The sequence below is a fragment of the Miniopterus natalensis genome, chromosome 8, assembly GCF_054644295.1.
Source record: "Miniopterus natalensis isolate mMinNat1 chromosome 8, mMinNat1.hap1, whole genome shotgun sequence".
Lineage (NCBI taxonomy): Eukaryota > Metazoa > Chordata > Mammalia > Chiroptera > Miniopteridae > Miniopterus > Miniopterus natalensis.
Window position 1 is genome coordinate 69,261,395 of NC_142088.1, and position 17,361 is coordinate 69,278,755.

General features: G+C 46.0%; 1 protein-coding gene across 7 annotated transcripts in view; it reads right to left on the reverse strand.

Annotated features, from left to right (window-relative positions):
- The window catches only part of MGAT5 (alpha-1,6-mannosylglycoprotein 6-beta-N-acetylglucosaminyltransferase), a 309,086-nt gene that overhangs the window by 285,450 nt on the left and 6,275 nt on the right, over window positions 1-17,361 (reverse strand). The window contains exon 1 of one of the 7 annotated variants that reach the window (XM_016206245.2): window positions 8,247-8,951. The exons of the other annotated variants lie outside the window; for them this stretch is intronic. The gene's annotated coding sequence lies outside the window, so the exon portion shown is untranslated. Of the gene's footprint in view, window positions 1-8,246; window positions 8,952-17,361 lie in introns of those variants that run through there. 7 annotated transcript variants of the gene reach the window in all.

Here is a 17,361-nt window from a genome sequence, read left to right on the forward strand (position 1 = left end):
CAAAACGGAGCTCAATGTTATTAAATCACTCAAAGGGGGGAAAAAGAGGGAACGCTCAAAACACATTAACATCTGGCTTGAAATTGCAGTTACAAATTATAACGTACAGGCATACTTCATTTTATTGCACCTTGCTTTACTGCGCACCACAGATTTTCCTTTTTATACAAACTGAAGGCAAGACCTCCCCCCTCCCCCCTGCTGCAACAAATGCTTAAGACTCCCTTTATTGTGATACTCGCTTTATTACAGTGTCTGGAACCGAACCCAGAATATCTGTGAGGTGTGCCTGTACTCATTTTATTACTGTGGTCTGGCACCTAACCCAAAATATCTCTGGGGTATGCCTGTAGTTATTTTGAACTAAACAATAAAATATTTTCCTGGGGTGGGGAAGGAAGGCCACACCCACTTATCCTAGCAACAGATAGACCTAAGTAACTCAAAGGCCTATTTTTATTCATAGCCACACTTTTCTAATGACTTTTTAAACTTCTTCCATTTTTCTTCCATTCATGGAGTATTATTACTCTGATTAAATTCAGGAGAACTGCAGGGTCCGGCCCAGCATGCATGCGCCTGGCTGTGGAAGAGCAGTGGCCAGTCCCCAGAGGTGAGAGAAACCCAGCTGTGGAGACAGGCGTCCAGCAGGCCAGGAAGCCAGACCACGTGATCAGGTGGGGGGGGGGGGGGCGCAACATCATTATCTTCAAATAGGAAAGTTCCATGACTACAAGAGGGCTTTTGAAATGAGCCTATTCAAACATTTTGATTCTAAATGTTCTCAGAACTCATTTCCTTTGGCTTAATATCTGAAATGGGATGGGGGCAGGAGGTGGCATTAGAGGTATTTTGTTTTCTGATCCCTATGAAATCAGTTCTTCATGGAGGCATTCAATGGGGGGGCTCATAATGAATGAGTTGTTTCAACATTAACCAAACACTATAACAAAACTCTCCTTAAAACAGAAGGAAGTTTGGGGAAAGGAACCCACAAAAGAAAACTCACTAGGGAAAGAGTGGGCCAGCCAACATCATGGACATCCTTAAAGCTCCCCAACAGGAGGTCTCGGCGATTCACCCTTTGTTTTCATCTGTCTCTTCTACCAGGATGGAGACATACAAGAGAAACAAGAAGAAACTGGGGGTGGGGTAGGAAGTGTCAAGGAGAAGAAAGAAGTGGCATTTACTGAGTCCTAGCAAATTTAAGGGACTTTCCACATGCATCAACTCCTTCCATTTCCCCCATAATCTTATCAATCATCTCCCCAATTTTTCAAAGATTTTTTATTGATATTTAGAGAGAGAGGAACCCAAGCATGTGCCCTGACCAGAAATCAAACTGGAAACGTTTTGGTACATGGGACAATACCCAACCAACTGAGCCACACTGGCCAGGGCTCACCTCCCCAACTTTAAAATAAAACCAATGTCACAGAGGTTAAGCAACTTGTCCAGAAGCACACAGGTGGTAACAGAGTCAGAACTGGAAGCCTCAGGGCTTTTTGGCTGAGGACCATGCTCTTTCTGCTATCCCTCACTACTCAGATGTTGTGAGTTACTTTCAACTCAAATTTCAAGGTTCAGGAGAATAGTATCCCAAGTTCCAAAAAAAAAACCACCAACTTTCCTAGGTAACAGTGTTCATGTGGTTGCCCCATTAAATAATCTCTTCCGGGCGAGAGGAGGGAGAGTGGAGCAGGAGAGCAACAGTGAATATCCAGCAAGTCAGAAAAGAAAAATAAAGAACAGATTTTAAAAAAACACAGGAATGGGGTGGGGGTGGGGGTCGATTCCAAAAATATTGACATTGGTGAGTATTCTAGTGTTACAAGGAATATTCAGCAGATGACTTGTGATCACTTTAAAAAGGTGATCTGCAGAGTATAATGAGCCAGGCTCATGCCCCTTCTGGAAGGTACCCTTGGCTGGTCAACCAAGAGACAGTGACAGAGATACAGGAGACACGGGGCTTCTGTTTCAGCAAGCCATGTGACCTGCTCTCCTACATGACGTCACTCTCAAAGATGTCACCCAAGGACCTGTCCAGTCCCCCAAATCAGCAGCCTTCACAAACTGCTGTGGTCACACATCTCATGAGTAAGTGAATGTGCACCTTTAATGTATGTTAACTTATTTTAAAATGATAAACATGTAAATATTACTAAAACCTACATCCTTAATTTTCAAGGGGGAAAAAAAAAAGCGTAAGTAAAAGTTTTCATATTTTCTTCCCATACCCAAAGGGTAAGTACCAAATTTTGGAAATCACTGATCTGGGCTTGTAACGCAGTGACTATTTGGAGCCCAATGACTTCACCTTCACCTGAGCCACATCCCTGACGTCTTCTCCAGGTCAGCTGTCCCCATGTCCACTTCCAACACTGATGGCCTGCTCTTCATGCCTAAGCGTCCTAACATCATTTCTTTCCGTGTTCTTGGGGTCCACAGCCTACCCTCCCAGATTCGCTTACATCCCTAAATCAGTAATTACCAATGACCTCTTTCCCCCAGTTCTTGTCTTTCCCCCGTGATCACCCAGCAAAACTGCCCACTTGTCACAACAAACGCAGTCTCGGTCTACCTTCTCTGCACTCAGGCAGCTCAGCGCGACGTGACAAAGGGATGAACACAGTGACCACCCGAACACTGCTGCCAGGTGACGTCACCCCTCACCCTCTGCAGGTCCCTTCACTGCAGGGACTCGGGCTCTCTCCTGTCCTCAGTCAGCTCCATGTCCCTTCCTCCTCCGCCAGCGATTCCAAGCCGGTAGCCCCTTCCCCCCTCTCCGCCCAGGAGCTTGCCTGACCCTCTCCCGCAGCCATCCGATCCGTCACTCTTCCATGCGTCCCAGCATTTACTGAGCACCCACTGTGCGCCAGGTGCCCAGCCAGGGACACAGACAGGGCAGAATCTCACAGCGCTCACATTCTAGTAAAGAAAACAGTCGGGTGTGGAGAGACAATGAAAATAAAGCCGGTGTGTTATAGGAAACAAGCAGGATTCAGAAAATCCTGGTCACCGGATGTGACCCATGTCACTTCCTGCCCACTTCTCCCCCTTCCAATATTTTTTATTGAGGGAAAATTCACATAACATTGAATTAACTTTTAAAAGTGTACTATTCAGTGGCATTTAGCACATTCACAATATTGTACAAACATCACCTCTGTCTAGTTCCAAAACTTTCTTACTGCCCCCAAAAGAAACCCCAGAACCATTAAGCAGTCCTTCCCACCCAGGCCCCTGCCCCTGCCCCAGCCCCCAGCAACCACTGACCTGCTTTCTGTCTCCGATTCACCTATTCCGGGCATTTCCTATCAACGGAACCACACAACCCCTCCAATTCTGCAACAGCTCTGCCCTTCCTGATTCCATCCCTCCAGCCACCTCCTGTGCCTGTGATCCATCGTCACTGAGGCACCGGGGTGATGACAGCCACGCACCTGGCTTTCTCCACCACCTGACGCAGGCAATGCCCAAGCCCAAACCCACACAGTCCCTGGTCCTGGTCCCTACCCTCCCAGGCTCAGCCCAGCTTTGCACTCATGTGCGGACACCTGTGCAGTGCTTTCACAGCCCTAGGACACTGTGAACTCAACACGCCCAAGTTAAGGGTCGCCCTCCCCTTCCAGCCACCTCTCCCCAGGCCCCCCACCTTAGCTCCCCGTGATCTCTTGCTGGGACCACTGTAGGAGCCTCCCCCTGCCCCAATCTCATTCCTAGCCCTTCCACCCTTCACACTGTAGCCAGAACACCCCATCTGAAATCTGAAGTGCCCATGTCACTCCTCTGCTTATACCTCTTCAGGGCCCCCCACGGTTCTCAGGAGCAGCCCAAACGCCCTCCTGGGAAGGCTTCTCCTGACCCATCTCCACGGCCCCTGCCTTGCCCTCAGTGCCCTGGAAATAGCCCACTGTGAGGCAGTGCTGAAGTCAGCCCACACGCCCCTCTGCCTGGCGTGCCTTTCCCCCAATTCTCCCAAATTCTGCACATCTTTCGAGGCTCAGTTCAGGCATCCCCCGCTCAAGGAAGGCTTCCCTGATGCCCCAGACTGGGGTACGCATCCTTCCTGCCTGACGCTGACCAACATCAGGCGTTTATACGTCCATCTTCTTCTCTAGACTACGAGATCCCTGAATACCCTTTTCATCTCATCCATCCATCCACCCGCCTACTCATCCATTCATTCAACAGAAGTGTCCCAAGAGCCTACCAAGAGCGGGGTACCAGGAATTCCCGGACAGACCAGGTTGCTGTTCCCAGGCAGCTGACAGTCCGCCAGTGGAGACGAGAACATGTGACAGCCACCCCTGCCACAGAAGCTGCACGGTGCGGACTCTAGGGTCAGGCTCCCTGGGTTCAAATCCTGCTTCCACCACTTGTGAGCTGTGAAATCTGGGACAAATCACTTATCTGTGTCTCAGTTCCTTCATCTCTAAAATTACAACAGATGTACACACCTCCGAGGGTTGGGAGGATTACAGAGCTGACAGCTGTCGATCAATAAGAAGTGTCCGTAGCACTGCCTGGCACATAATATATGCTTGATAAAAGCTAGTTATTCCTATTATCAGCGCAATGGGAGCATTTATGGCAGGGCCCTACCCCACATGTGGGGTCAGGTGTTACATTCACCTTTGTGCCCCTATGCCTGGCATGTACTCAGCAAATGTTTTGGGGCCACACTGATGAGCCCTAAAAGGGTCAGTGGCTCAGCATTACGCTGGACGTCATGCTAGATAACAGCTGACCCAGCTTGCCCACTTCTGCAAACAGACAGAGGCTGACAAAGCTGGTTCATGGCAGGGCAGCCATCAGCCTCTAAACCTCCTGACTTCCCAGCTGATGTTCCTGCCCTACTCCAGGAAGGCTCTTGTTACCCACGACAACACAGCTCTTCTGTGTCTGCCACGGTCCTGCATTTTCCACAGCGGAGAGGCTGCTGCCTGCCACCCAGGCGACCTCTTTCATGCCCCTGCCGCTTCTCCGCATGCCTCTCCTCCAACCCTGCTTTGTTGTTGTTTTTTTCTCTGTTTCATGGCCTGTGGTTCTCTTATTTCCTGAAAAAAATCTTATCCTTCAAAAAGACCACCAGAGATTGTTGTTTTCTTGAGAGAGCACCTCAAACAAATCACGGATGCAGGTGCAGTCCCTGAACCCCAGTCCCTCTCCAGTTCCCACTAGCTTCTCCTGGTGGGGAAAGCTTCTTCGGCATTTGCCCGCTCTAGGATTCCGTCTTTTTTGGGTGCTCCAGGGTTCAGAAGGCAGGTCCCCCAGGAACCTGGGTGTAGAATGATGGCAAAGGAATGGCTCTGAATTAAAAGCCAAATCCCAAATTTCCAACTGAACACGTAACTCTCACCCATCACCTGCTTGCTGCAGGTCTCCAACAGTGGCCTTTGAATGAATGGCATGTCATCCTTTGTCACCATTGACTTGATGACATTTTTAGAGGCGTGCTATTTACAGAACTGCTCTGTTAGGAAACTTTTGCTTTCACACCTCAACTGGCCTCAGAGGCAGTAAGAGAACATGACTCAGTGAACAAATAAACTCTGGCGTGGGGGCCGAGTGAGGTTCTATATCACTTTCCAGGGTTGGGCTAACTATCAGTTGTAAGTACCCTGAGCTTCATCTACCTTTGTTTCTGCACCTCTGCTGGGTGTGTTCACAGGTGTGTGTCTGAGGCTCACAGAGGCACAGAGGCTAATCACAAGCCAGGCTGCCCAATAATGGGAGTGCAACATAGTGCCGGGACTTCGTCTTAACAGCTCACGGTAATTATTATACCACATAAATCAGCCTGGATAGTTAACAGTCATGGACGGAGTGCTGAAAACGGGGGTAGTAAATTGCACCGACACCGTTACTATTAAGAGTTCATTTTACCACTTCATATCATAACAGCCACTGGCCATGAAGATGTTTGCCCTGGATATGAGATTTTAGAAATCTCACTTTATCTTTCTTGTAAATGCTAAAGCAGACTCATTCTTTTAAACAAAACAAAACAAAAACACACAAAAAAGCGGAAAACTATTTTTTAGGAAGAGAAAAACCATCTGCCTTCCCCAAAAAAAACCCTTTCCAAGTTTTGGGGTTTTTTTTGGTTTTTTGTTCTTTTTAAATATGTCTTTATTAATTTCAGAAAGAGGAAGGGAGAGGGAGAGAGAAATAGAAACATCAATGATGAGAGTCATTGACCGACTGCCTCCTACACGCCTCCTACAGGGGATCGAGCCCGCAACCCGGGCATGTGCCCTGACCGGGAATCGAACCGAGATCTCGATGCTCAACCGCTGAGCCAGGTGGGCCGGGCTCCACAGTTTTATATGGAAGATCTCTAGCAGAAGTTTCTCTTGCCAAAGGAAACCTTTCTTTAGCCTGAGAGGAATTTCTTCTTGTTTCCACACCTAGTGCAGAACTCATCTTCAGAAGGTTATTCACTATCTGCCTTCCCAATTTACCTGCAGAAGAGGCAGCCCATCTAATGCATCTCGTGGAGAACAGGCAGGCTTTGGAATCAGAGGCCTGCATTAAGCCCCCACCCTGCACCTTATGGGTAGACAGACCATATATCCCCATTTATGCCTGTTATCCTGGCATAATCATTACTACCCCCTTTTACTCTCAAAAGTGTTCAGGTCTGTATGACAAATTATGTGGTCACCTTAAAATTATATGGGTCACTGCCGACAAGACACTTACCTTTTCAGTAACTCAGTTTTGCATTTGTTCAATAAAAACAAGGGAACCTAATTTACAGGGGTGTCATCAATGTGGAATTAGACAGTGCACTCGAGGCGTGGTTCCCAGGAGCGCCCAGTACTCCCCTGAATTTAGCTCTGTGCTCAGGAGGTCCACTTCTGGGAAAAACCGCTACTCTGTACATGAGGCCCTCACTGTTGACCGCCAGTTTAAAGACAGGACCAATAGCAGCTTTCACTGTGAGACGGTCTATAAAATTGTAATGGGATCTATTGTGTCCAGCAGCTACACAATTAGTTCTGCCGTCCATCTGACCAGAAATGAATCACATATGGATGGGTAAACACCTATATTCTCTCCACAAGGTAGGATTAAGAAAAAAATTCATCCCAAGGAAACCTCTATGAAAAATAGATCTAGTGAACATGGCTCAGAAAGAGGTTAGTGGTAGGAGATCCTTCAAAATGGAGTGAAATAACCTCCCCTCAGCCAATGTATTTGCAAATTTCTTACTTTCTCAAGCCAAAAAACTTGCCCTTACCCATCCAATGATGAGACAGTTTCTCAATAAAAGGACTGAGGTATCTCACTTTAAAAATTAGGCCAAATAGCACCCGCCGTCTGGCACAAGAATCTATACTAGCAACCAGCAGCTCGCGAAGCAAAAGAGATGCTGTCACTTCATTGATAAGCTTGTTAAACGCACATATGTTCTCTTTAGTCGGACGTGAGCAGTAACAATATCTTGTAATGGGGCTGCTCCCACAATCTTAAGGGAGTGGTTTTACTCAGTAAGGAATTCAATCAATAAACCCATAAAAAATGGTGGTTAAAAATGTGAAAGTATTCAATTCCAATCTTCAGCATGTCTTTTGAAACAAAGGATCAAAAAATATATATTATTCCCATTATTATTTATCGCGGGTTGAGTGCGTGAAGATCCCTCTTCATGCTCAACTACTAAAGTAGAAAGGAAGTGGTCAGCATTCCCAGGCTCTAAATATAGACTTAGAAGGTGTGAGAGGAAAAAGATGCACATGGTAGCCCAGCCACGACTCCGAGTCTGGAGGGCAGCAAGGAACAGTGCAGAGTGGGCTGTTCTGTGGCAAACTCATTTCCTATCAACAGAAGTTTCCAGACACAGAAAAAGGCTAGTGCCGTTCCCAGAAATCCAGCACCCTCCAGCTGGGGGGCAAGGTAACCACCAGGATGAAGTGCACACCTATGGAGCTATCTCCACCTCAAACCCTGACCTCAGAGAGATGCCTCTGCCCCCATAAGCCACAGGGTAGCAGGAAAACACCGCCGGCAGCCAGGTGTACAACATATTTCTTGGGCAATCCGGTCCTTCTTAAGAGTTCTTGTGATTATGCAACTCTGAAACACAGACAAGGAAAAGAGAAGTTGATCTGTATATTGGGAATTCTCCTGCAGAATGTCTGTGGTGTTTCTCCACAGGAAAAGCTGAACCAGAAATCACGCTTTCATTTAGATTCATATAATCAGTAAGTTTTGGCTTTAAATACACCATGTACCTGTGCTGATTGATACAGCCTTCTAGGAGAAAGTTGCCTCCTTGTGCATAGTAAAAGAATGAACCAAGGGTGACTCCAGCGCAGTTCTTTGACCAGATCCAAGGAGATCAGCCCACATCCCCTTCACTCTTATCTGGCATCTTGGGGACAGGCCACGTCAGGAGGTCAACTCCTGATCAACAGAAGAGACAGCACAGCGGTGGGGGGGCATAGTGTCCAGAACACTCCAAAACCCTGCTCTGTGACTGCTGTTTCACAGAGCCTGGCAGACTGGTGAGGTCTATGGACCCTTTTCAGGATTTTTTAAATGCCTAAAATGAAATGCACAGGATTACAGAGGATGTCAATTACATTTAAACATGGTGATCAAAATATTTTTAAAATTGTGACATAGTAACACACATGCTTATTTGTCCATGCATTAAATAACACTATCTAGCAGCAGGTCTAAAAACCGCCATCATTTCAAAGTCATACTGTTTCAAGGTATCGGTTAGCCATCTACGATGTGATATAAAATACCGAATTTCTATTGGTGACTGAGTCACAGGCAACACTAAAATTGCTGTAATTTGTGGTCAACGTTCAAAGTTCAGGAGCTGCTCAATTTTTGTTAGAGGTTAGTGAGACTCAAGGTGTAATATTTTTTCCCATGCAAGCTCACAGATCCCCCTTGAAGCCCTACAAAGTGGTGCATGTGAAACTCGTGTGATTACCTGATTTTATGCCCTACTCCTATGGCTTTTCCAAAAGATGAGGAGACCTACAACCTGGACCCTGGCCCAGCTGGAGCCAAAGCCCGCGCATGGGAGGGGGAAGGGTGTGCAGCAAGGGGCCAACATCTCTTTTTTCTTCAGCTGTACCCAATGCACAAGCCACAGCTTTATATTTTTTAAACTGTTAGTATTAAGAGTATTTAAGTCAGCTGAATCGTCGGACCATGGGAAAATTACAAGTCACTTCCCCTAACGCTGTGTTCTGAATTGTATCAGCTCCAGGCGTATAGCAAACTTCTAATGCTCTTTTACTATTTGAAATCAAATTCTTAGAAAAACTTCCTAAATGCAACTTGAAACATATATATTTATTGCCGTAAGAGTAACATAAATGAGAATAAAAGGAAAATAATTTATCACAAATCTCACACACATTTCAATATGCAACTCATTGGGCAAGACTAATCTAGAAGGTATGATGCAATTATGAGATGCTTATACTTGAATGTAAAATCAAACAGAGGGTCAGGTATAGGTGTGGACTGACACCAGGTGACGTGGTGAGGCCATGGGTGGCGTGATTTCTGGCAAACGCCTCTTGACAAATTTCCCAACAAAACAAAGCACAATCTCTCTTTACCCACTAAGAAAGTCAATGCTTACTTAAACTGTGCAAACAGTCTTTGTTTATGTGTGTGTGAGGTCTCCAGGTTCAGGTAATAACCCAACCAGCTTTGTTTTTTCATCCATGATCATCTCACAGTGGAACACAGGATACACTCTGGGGTATAAGACTATTCTAACCATCACAGCTGGCTGGAATCCCTGGTCCCCACCCAATAAATGCGAGCAGTGCCCCTCAATCACTGACAATCAAACTGCTCCATAAATTTCTAAAATGCCCCCACAAGACTCCCCGGAACTAGCCAAATCCATAGTGCAGTTCCCACACTCTGCCCACCTGTGGGTAGCATCAAGCTGGGCCACTGAGGAGACACTCCCCAGGAAACTGGAAGTGGCATTACAAGAGCAAGACCAGTCTTGCTGGGTGGCTTCCTAGTAACAAGTGACCTTCCCCCCGAGTTCAGCCCTTGAGACAAGAAAAGCAGAAGGAGGCAGAGAGGAGAATGAAGCAGCCAGATAGGGGGAGGCAGAGGGGAAGCAAAAGGGGTTCCTGGGGCAGGTCCTGGCTCCTGCTCCGGGAGCCCTAATGTGAATTCTCCACTTCTGGTTGAAGCAAGCTCTGGCGGGTTTCTGTTGCCAGCACCCGGAGGCGTCCTTATTAATTATAGGGGCCGACCCCCTGCAGAGATGGCCACCCACCTAACCCAAGCAGGAAAGCTAACATCGAAAATGCTCAGGAGAGCCTGTTGTGTCAAAGGACCTACCTTATTTGGGGGACATTTCTCAGACTGTTCCTAAGCTCTTCAAGCTGTACTTGAAGCCCATTTATTTTCATTCTGTTCTCATTGCCAATAAATAAATGGGCAAGTGACCATTCTTCACCTGGCATTTCAGGCTCTAGAAAGATAAATCCAGATCATTCTGAAGTATTTCCTGCCTGGCTCCTCTTCATCAGTCTCCTTAGTCACAACACGTAAATAACACTGTCATCCTTTCCTGACAGCCTGGAAAATTTAGGTATTGGAGAAATTTGGCCTTGAAGGGCCCAATTAGGCCTGAGTGAAAAAGATAAATGTTTTCCAAAGTCTTTCCAACCCCAAATGTCCATGATTTAATGTCTCCAAATCTTATTATGCTCAGAAATAATACCACCCTAATTCAGCAATGTGGCGGTGAGGACCAGCTGCCAGAAAGGTGTTGTAAAAGAAGCCAAGATCACTGTCTCTACCTCTGCCACTAATGGACTCCCATTATATCGCCAAAAAAGCCACTGCTGGAATCTAATGAATAAGTAATTAGCACTTGAATGGAATTTGTGTCCATGTTAATTCCAGCTAGTTTCCGCAAGAGAGCCTCAATTCAATTAGGAAAAATGGGGGGGAGGGTAATATTACTTATAATGGAACATTTTAGAATTACCTGAAAAGGTTCCTATATAAGCCAATCAGGTATAATATTAAATAGCAAAAACTTAATAAATAGAAAAGAAAGTTTGAGTATGACACAGGAAATGGGTTAGTTTCACATCTGCCAGATTTACTTAGTGTAATTTCCATAGGAGTATCGAGAGAATTAAAGGAGTGTGGGGGTAGATATAATGGGTAAGTTCTTGAGCCTAAAGTATAATCTTAAGAGAATATTTAAAAACATTAATTTTTTTTAAAGAAAATATTTAGTTACTAGTCTAAAAGGATCTTCAAAAGGACACTAAAATATTTCTTATGCTATTTAAACATCTGACAAGAGCTGTGTATCAGTTAGCAACTGCTGTATAACAAACTTCCCCAGGACTCAGTGGCTTAAAACTACAATCATCGATTATTGCTATAACTCTACAGGTCAGCTGGGTGGTTCTGGTGATCTGGCTTAACTGATCTGGGCAAGACATGTTCAGGAGATTTTGAGAGGCCAACAGTTCAGTTGGGGGCTGGCTTATATAAGATGGCCTCGGCTGCCACAATCTGGCTCATCCCCAAGTGTTTCTCAGACCTCTCTATTAGGCTAGTCTGGGCCTGTTCTCACGGCGGTGGCAAGCATTTAGGAGAGCTCGCCCAGCTGTGTAAAAGACTGTTAGAAACACCTACACTCTTCTGAACTCTGTTTACATGGCATTTGTTAACATCCCACTGGCCAAAGCAGGCCACATGGCCAATCTCAGTGGTGGGGGAGGGAAAGGGAGGGAACTAAGAGTTACAAGGTAAAGAGCGTGGACACAGGGAGGTCATTAATCGGGACCATTAGTGCAATCAGTCTACCACAGGCAATGCTTAGTTTGTCATCACCCTGGCAGAAGCAGAGCGATTTTACATTATTTTAAGTTTTCCCATTACCATTTCTCATTTTGTTCTTTCCATTATCACTTCTGACGCAGGAAGGCAGAGTGAAAAGAGCTAGGCTTTGGAATCAGTGAGACCCACGTTCATACCCTGACTTCACTGCCTCTGGCTACATGGCCCTGGGCAAGTTTCCTGTGCACCTCAGTTTCCTCAGTGCAATCGCAGGACTGCTGACAATTACATAAACTGGAACATGTAAACATACGTAGCTCAGTGTCTACCCAGAGCTGAACTTGAACCTTAGCTACAGCGTTTTGCAAATGTTTTATTTGAATATATAGTCAGCCCTCCATATCCACTGACTTAAAATCCATGGATTCTACCAACTGCAGACCAAAAATATGTTTTCAAAAAATCCCAGAAAGTTCCAAAACACGGAAAACTTGCCACATGCCCAGCACTACTGAATCCATGAAAATGAAGTGATGTGTAGGCACACTCAGCTGTAGCCTAAATGCAAATATAGGTTATATGCAAATACTTCACCGTTTTATATAAGGAATTTGAGCTGCCAAGAATTTTGGTACCCGAGAGGGATTCTGGAACCAATCCCTGGTGGAAACTAAGAGACAACTGAATTAAAAACTATGACCAACAAGGAAATAGGCACACTTCCTGTGACAGTAAAGATCTTCAGTGGAAAGGAAGAGTTCCTGTGCAGAAAGCATAGAAAACCATTTCTTTGCAAAACGTTTTGAGGACTGTGGTAGACAGATAAGTGGCCCCCAAAGATGTTCAGTTCCTAAACCCTGGAACCCGTGAACCTGTTAACTTAAGAGGGCAGACTCGATCAAGTTAAAGGCCCTGAGATGAGGAGAGTATCCTGGATTAGTTGGGTGGGCCCAATCTAATCACAGAGATCCCTAAAATCAGAGATCCTTTCTTAGAATGTAATATTTCTTATATTTATGTAAAACTTAAGCCTTTATGTATATAGTTTCTTACTTTTTCATATATATCCAGGCATCAAATTAATTCATGTTCTTATATCTAAGTTTAGCCTCTCAGAAGAATGTCATGTAACGCCTGTATGTATAAATCCTATGAACAAATATTGGATTTTTGTAAATTATGCATTTATTGTTAATGATCAATGTTTAATTTTTTAAGAATAAACCATGGCAGAAAAGCGAGAAAAAAAAATCAGAGAACCTTTCCCAGCTGTGGTCAGAGTGCCACCCTGGGGGCAGAGGGACAGGAGGAAGGGAGGAAGGGAGCACAAGCCTGTGAATGTGGGTGGTCTCGAGAAGCTGGACGAGGCAAGGACACGGATTCTCCCGCAGACAGAGCCTCCAAAAGGAATGGACACTGCGATCTTAGCCAGCGAGGCTCATGCTGAACCTGTGACCTACAAAATTATAAAATAAACTGGTGTTGCTTTAAGCCACTGCGTCTGTGGTTATTTGTTACGGCAGTAACAGAAGAGCTACAAAGTTTCATAATCTTCATAAGACTGAAGATGGGGAAATAGAAAAGTCTCTCTTGAAGCCACTGGACTGGCAAAAAGAAAGTCTGAGACTTGGAGGACACGAAACTTGGAGGGCGCGAGCCAGGCACGGCACGAAACATGGAAAGCGGTGTCTGATTCTAGTTCCGGCGGCAAGCAGGCAAAAGGCATTATGTAGAATAAGCAACTCATTACCGCGGAAAACCTTTACTGGCGTCTATAGGAAAGCACAGTAAAATCACTATCCATACAATCTCCGAGTATGTACTACGGGAAAAGCCATAGTAACAAAATCCTTCTGATATTCCGCCGAAATTAGCTAGTTATTAATAACAGGAATGGAGCGAAGGGAAGGCCAAATATTATAGGCATGTCATTTAGGCAGCTTTGCCAGGAAGCTGCAGCTTTGCACTCCCCAGGGAGCCGCTGGCCGATTCCCTGCAGATGGCTGGGGGAAGGGACTGGACCTGGAGGACGGACACATTCCCGGTAAAGCTGGGGTGACATCAGAAAGGTACTCGTCTGTGAGTCACACCTGGAAACGGGTCACTGGCCAGAATGGGCGTGGCCACGGCAAGCACAGGAACACTGGGGTACTTAGTCCCCCAACAAAGAAGCTCGCTCTCTTGTGCTCTTGTGTTCTTGGTTCCTCTTATGCTCTTGGGACTCTTATTGCTTGGGGTGCACTCTCCTGTACTCTCCCACGTGGTCCGCGGCCATGTGGACCCCACACGCAAGTGACTAACGAACTGCAGCTCGTCTGATGCTGGACTGGACCCAGCTGCAACATGGAACGGAAACTCTGGACACTGGCTTTGCTTCTAGCTTTACTGAAACCCCAGCTACACCTCTTCTACGGCCGGAATGGGACTTTGGGAACCCAGGAATGTAATTTCACACAAATGAAAATCACTCATCCTCCCGTGCGAGTCTCAGAAAATTATTTTTCTCGAGATATCGTAAGGACCCCACCCCGGCACCCAGTGGGGAAGGGGACACCCCAATTTCTCCGATAACACTTCCACAGAAATTGTCTAGGGCCTTCATCGAACTGATGGCTACTCCAGATCTTCAGCTCTAACTGTGATCACTCCCACTTTTCAGATAATATGACAATACGGTAATCAGCACTAGCGGTATGTGAAAATGGACACACACACACACTCTCACTCACTCACACACAAAGTCCCAATCTGTTGGGCTTCACGAGCCCATGAATTAGGCCCATGGTGAGGGAGAAATGACAAATGTCTACAAAGGGTCCACTGATTTAAAAAACAGAACTCTAAACAGACACAACCAAACAGGATCTCAAGACTGGGAAAACACCTGAGAATATTCTTAAGGTCAAGTTAAAGAAACTAGAGCAGATGAGTGTGCCGAGCTCAGCCAAGAAGATACACTGATAGAATCCCACAGATGTAGAAGCTGAGATGCCTCATCTGACAGAACAGAAACCGGAATCACAGAGCACTGAACTGACCGACATGAAAACAGCCAGCAGACTGCAGAGAAAGTTCACCCTTCAGTACATGCCACGCTGATCATGTGCATCGGCGTCGGGCCCTGTACAAGGCAATGGAGTTTCCAGTCATGCCTACTAGAGCGCTCTACTCCTTTCTAAGAAACCCTTGGGGCCAGATGTATTTTTTTTTAAGCAACCTGGGGAAAAATTCCCTCTCTGGAGCTCACTGGACATCAGAATAGCAAATAAGGAATGGTGAACCTGTAGAAAAAAGTTGATAACACTTACCCAAGAGAATTACATTTGTGCATACTATATAACATATAGCGAAGGACTCCACAGAACAGTGCCACCTTTAAATCTAGCAGGCACAAGAGTTAGAAATCACATAAGGGGAGGAGGGGAAACGTACCATCCTTCATCACTGGAGCTGAGAACTTTGTAAAAAGGGAAGGCCATCCCCATGGACAGAGGGGCCTGAAGTTGTGTTGGCAAAGGTCTCACAGAAGAGTGAGGGGTCCTCATATGATGAACATTATTATCAGGGAGGAGGGAGAAGGAAAGTGCCCCTTCCTCTCCAAATCCCCACTTGGTGCTGCCTCTAACCTTGGTGCCTCTGAGAAATTACAGGAGGTGGGGGAGGGACGTCCACCGCACTGAAAGACTAAGAAAGCAGAAAAATCACACTTAGCGGGAGGCAGAGAGAACGCTTTTCTAAACAAGATATAAAAGAGGAAGAATTGGTCATTTAGAAAACTCCTCATTAGCATGAACACTAGTAAATAAAAAGTTGGCGTTGAAAATAACAGATGGTAAAAAAAAAAAAAAAAAAAAAAGCAGCAGCAGCTGCAGGGAGATTGATATCAAACTCTCAGTTCTTTCAAAGTGGTTTCATAGTGAAGCAGCCACGCAGGTATGTTACAGAATTGGGCCCAGCTGGTGGCAGTGCAAATACGTGGCCACTTTCCCCGGGCGCTGTGCCACAGAACCACGGCCCTCCCTGGGCTGGGTCATCTTCTGCTCTTTGAATCTCTATTTCCCAGGGGGGAAAAATAGCTTCAGTAGGGGAAGCAGGTTATTTCTAGGCTGAGACGCAAGGTGCAAGGTTTTTTACTTCTCACCATTCAAAAATAAACATCCTGAGAGAGAGCAGTAACAGAGGGCTAGTTCTTCGCAGGTGAGCATTGGAACTATCTACTCCTCTACCAGCAATGGCAAAAACAACCTGAGTTTTTCCTGAACATTTTTTTTCTATTTTCCCTAAAGGAATTTTATTTCCGTATTCTACACTTCCTCCGCCACAGAGACAGGATTACGCAGCATGAGGACTGAACGGAACTTTGGGGAGCTCATTCAACCCCCTCACTTTTCAGCATCAGAGCTGAGGCCCACCGTGGTCAGGAGGCCTGAATGAAAGTGCTCTTCATTTGCCTATTGTCTCAGCTGAACGGAGCTCTCCTGAGTGGGTGTGAGCAGGCCTAGACTTAACCTCCTTGAGCAGCTAAGGGCTACTAACCAGAAATGCTCAGAATCAGGACAGGCGAGAGCACTGATGGGCCTGATGCAACCCTGCTCCCAGGAAAGGAGTACAACTAAAAGGGAACGGTGCCCGCCGTATGCCCGACAGGAAAATCCCAGGAAGCAGGAAGATCCCAGTGGTCAGAGAAACATTTTACAGGGCCTCAGCAATCGTTCTAGGATTCCACATACACTGTGGGGACATCCTCACCAGCCCTGTTTTGGAACTGTTAAGAAATAGCACGCCTTGCCCAACCCATGCTCCTCAAGCACAGAAATCAATGCTGAGAGGGGCCAGGAGCCCTAAGACAGAGAAACACAGAAGAAGAGAAAATAAGAATTTCAGAGTGAAACCTAAAGTCCATCCCAGACTATATTCTTTTTTTAAATGATTTTTTAAGAGAGAGACAGAGAGACAGAGACAGAGACAAAGAAACATCAATTTGTTGTTCCACTTATTTATGCATTTATCACCGCTTCTTGTATATGTCCTGACCGGGGAAAGCACCCACAAACTTGGTGTATCAGGACAACACTCTAACCAACTAAGCTACCCGGCCAGGGCCCAGACTACATTCTTAAGGTGTCAAACTTAAAAGGTGGCATAAAAAAAGGAACACCTCACTTAAAGGCACAAAAGTTGCTTAGATTCTCCCATTTGGGGATAGTGAGGCACTTGGACACCCCCCCCCCTTGCTCCCCACCAGATTCTAAGGTTAAGGGGGGTTATGAGCACACAGAGGGTTCTAGGAGTGCAAGGGGCAGATGTGAAAGACCATCACATTCTCTCCCTGGATGAACTCTACAAACAAAGCAGGCACATATCTGTTATCAGTTGTTATCCATTGTTCCTGTGGGACCAAGGGTCAGCACTGAGGCCCAGCATTCCCACAGCTACCTGCTGGTGAGACAGAGCAGGTCCTTCTACCTCCCTGCACCTCCATGTCTTCAGCTAGAAAGAGCAAGGATCCAGAGGGATCTTCCTCAAGTCCCTGCCAGCCCCTGAGTG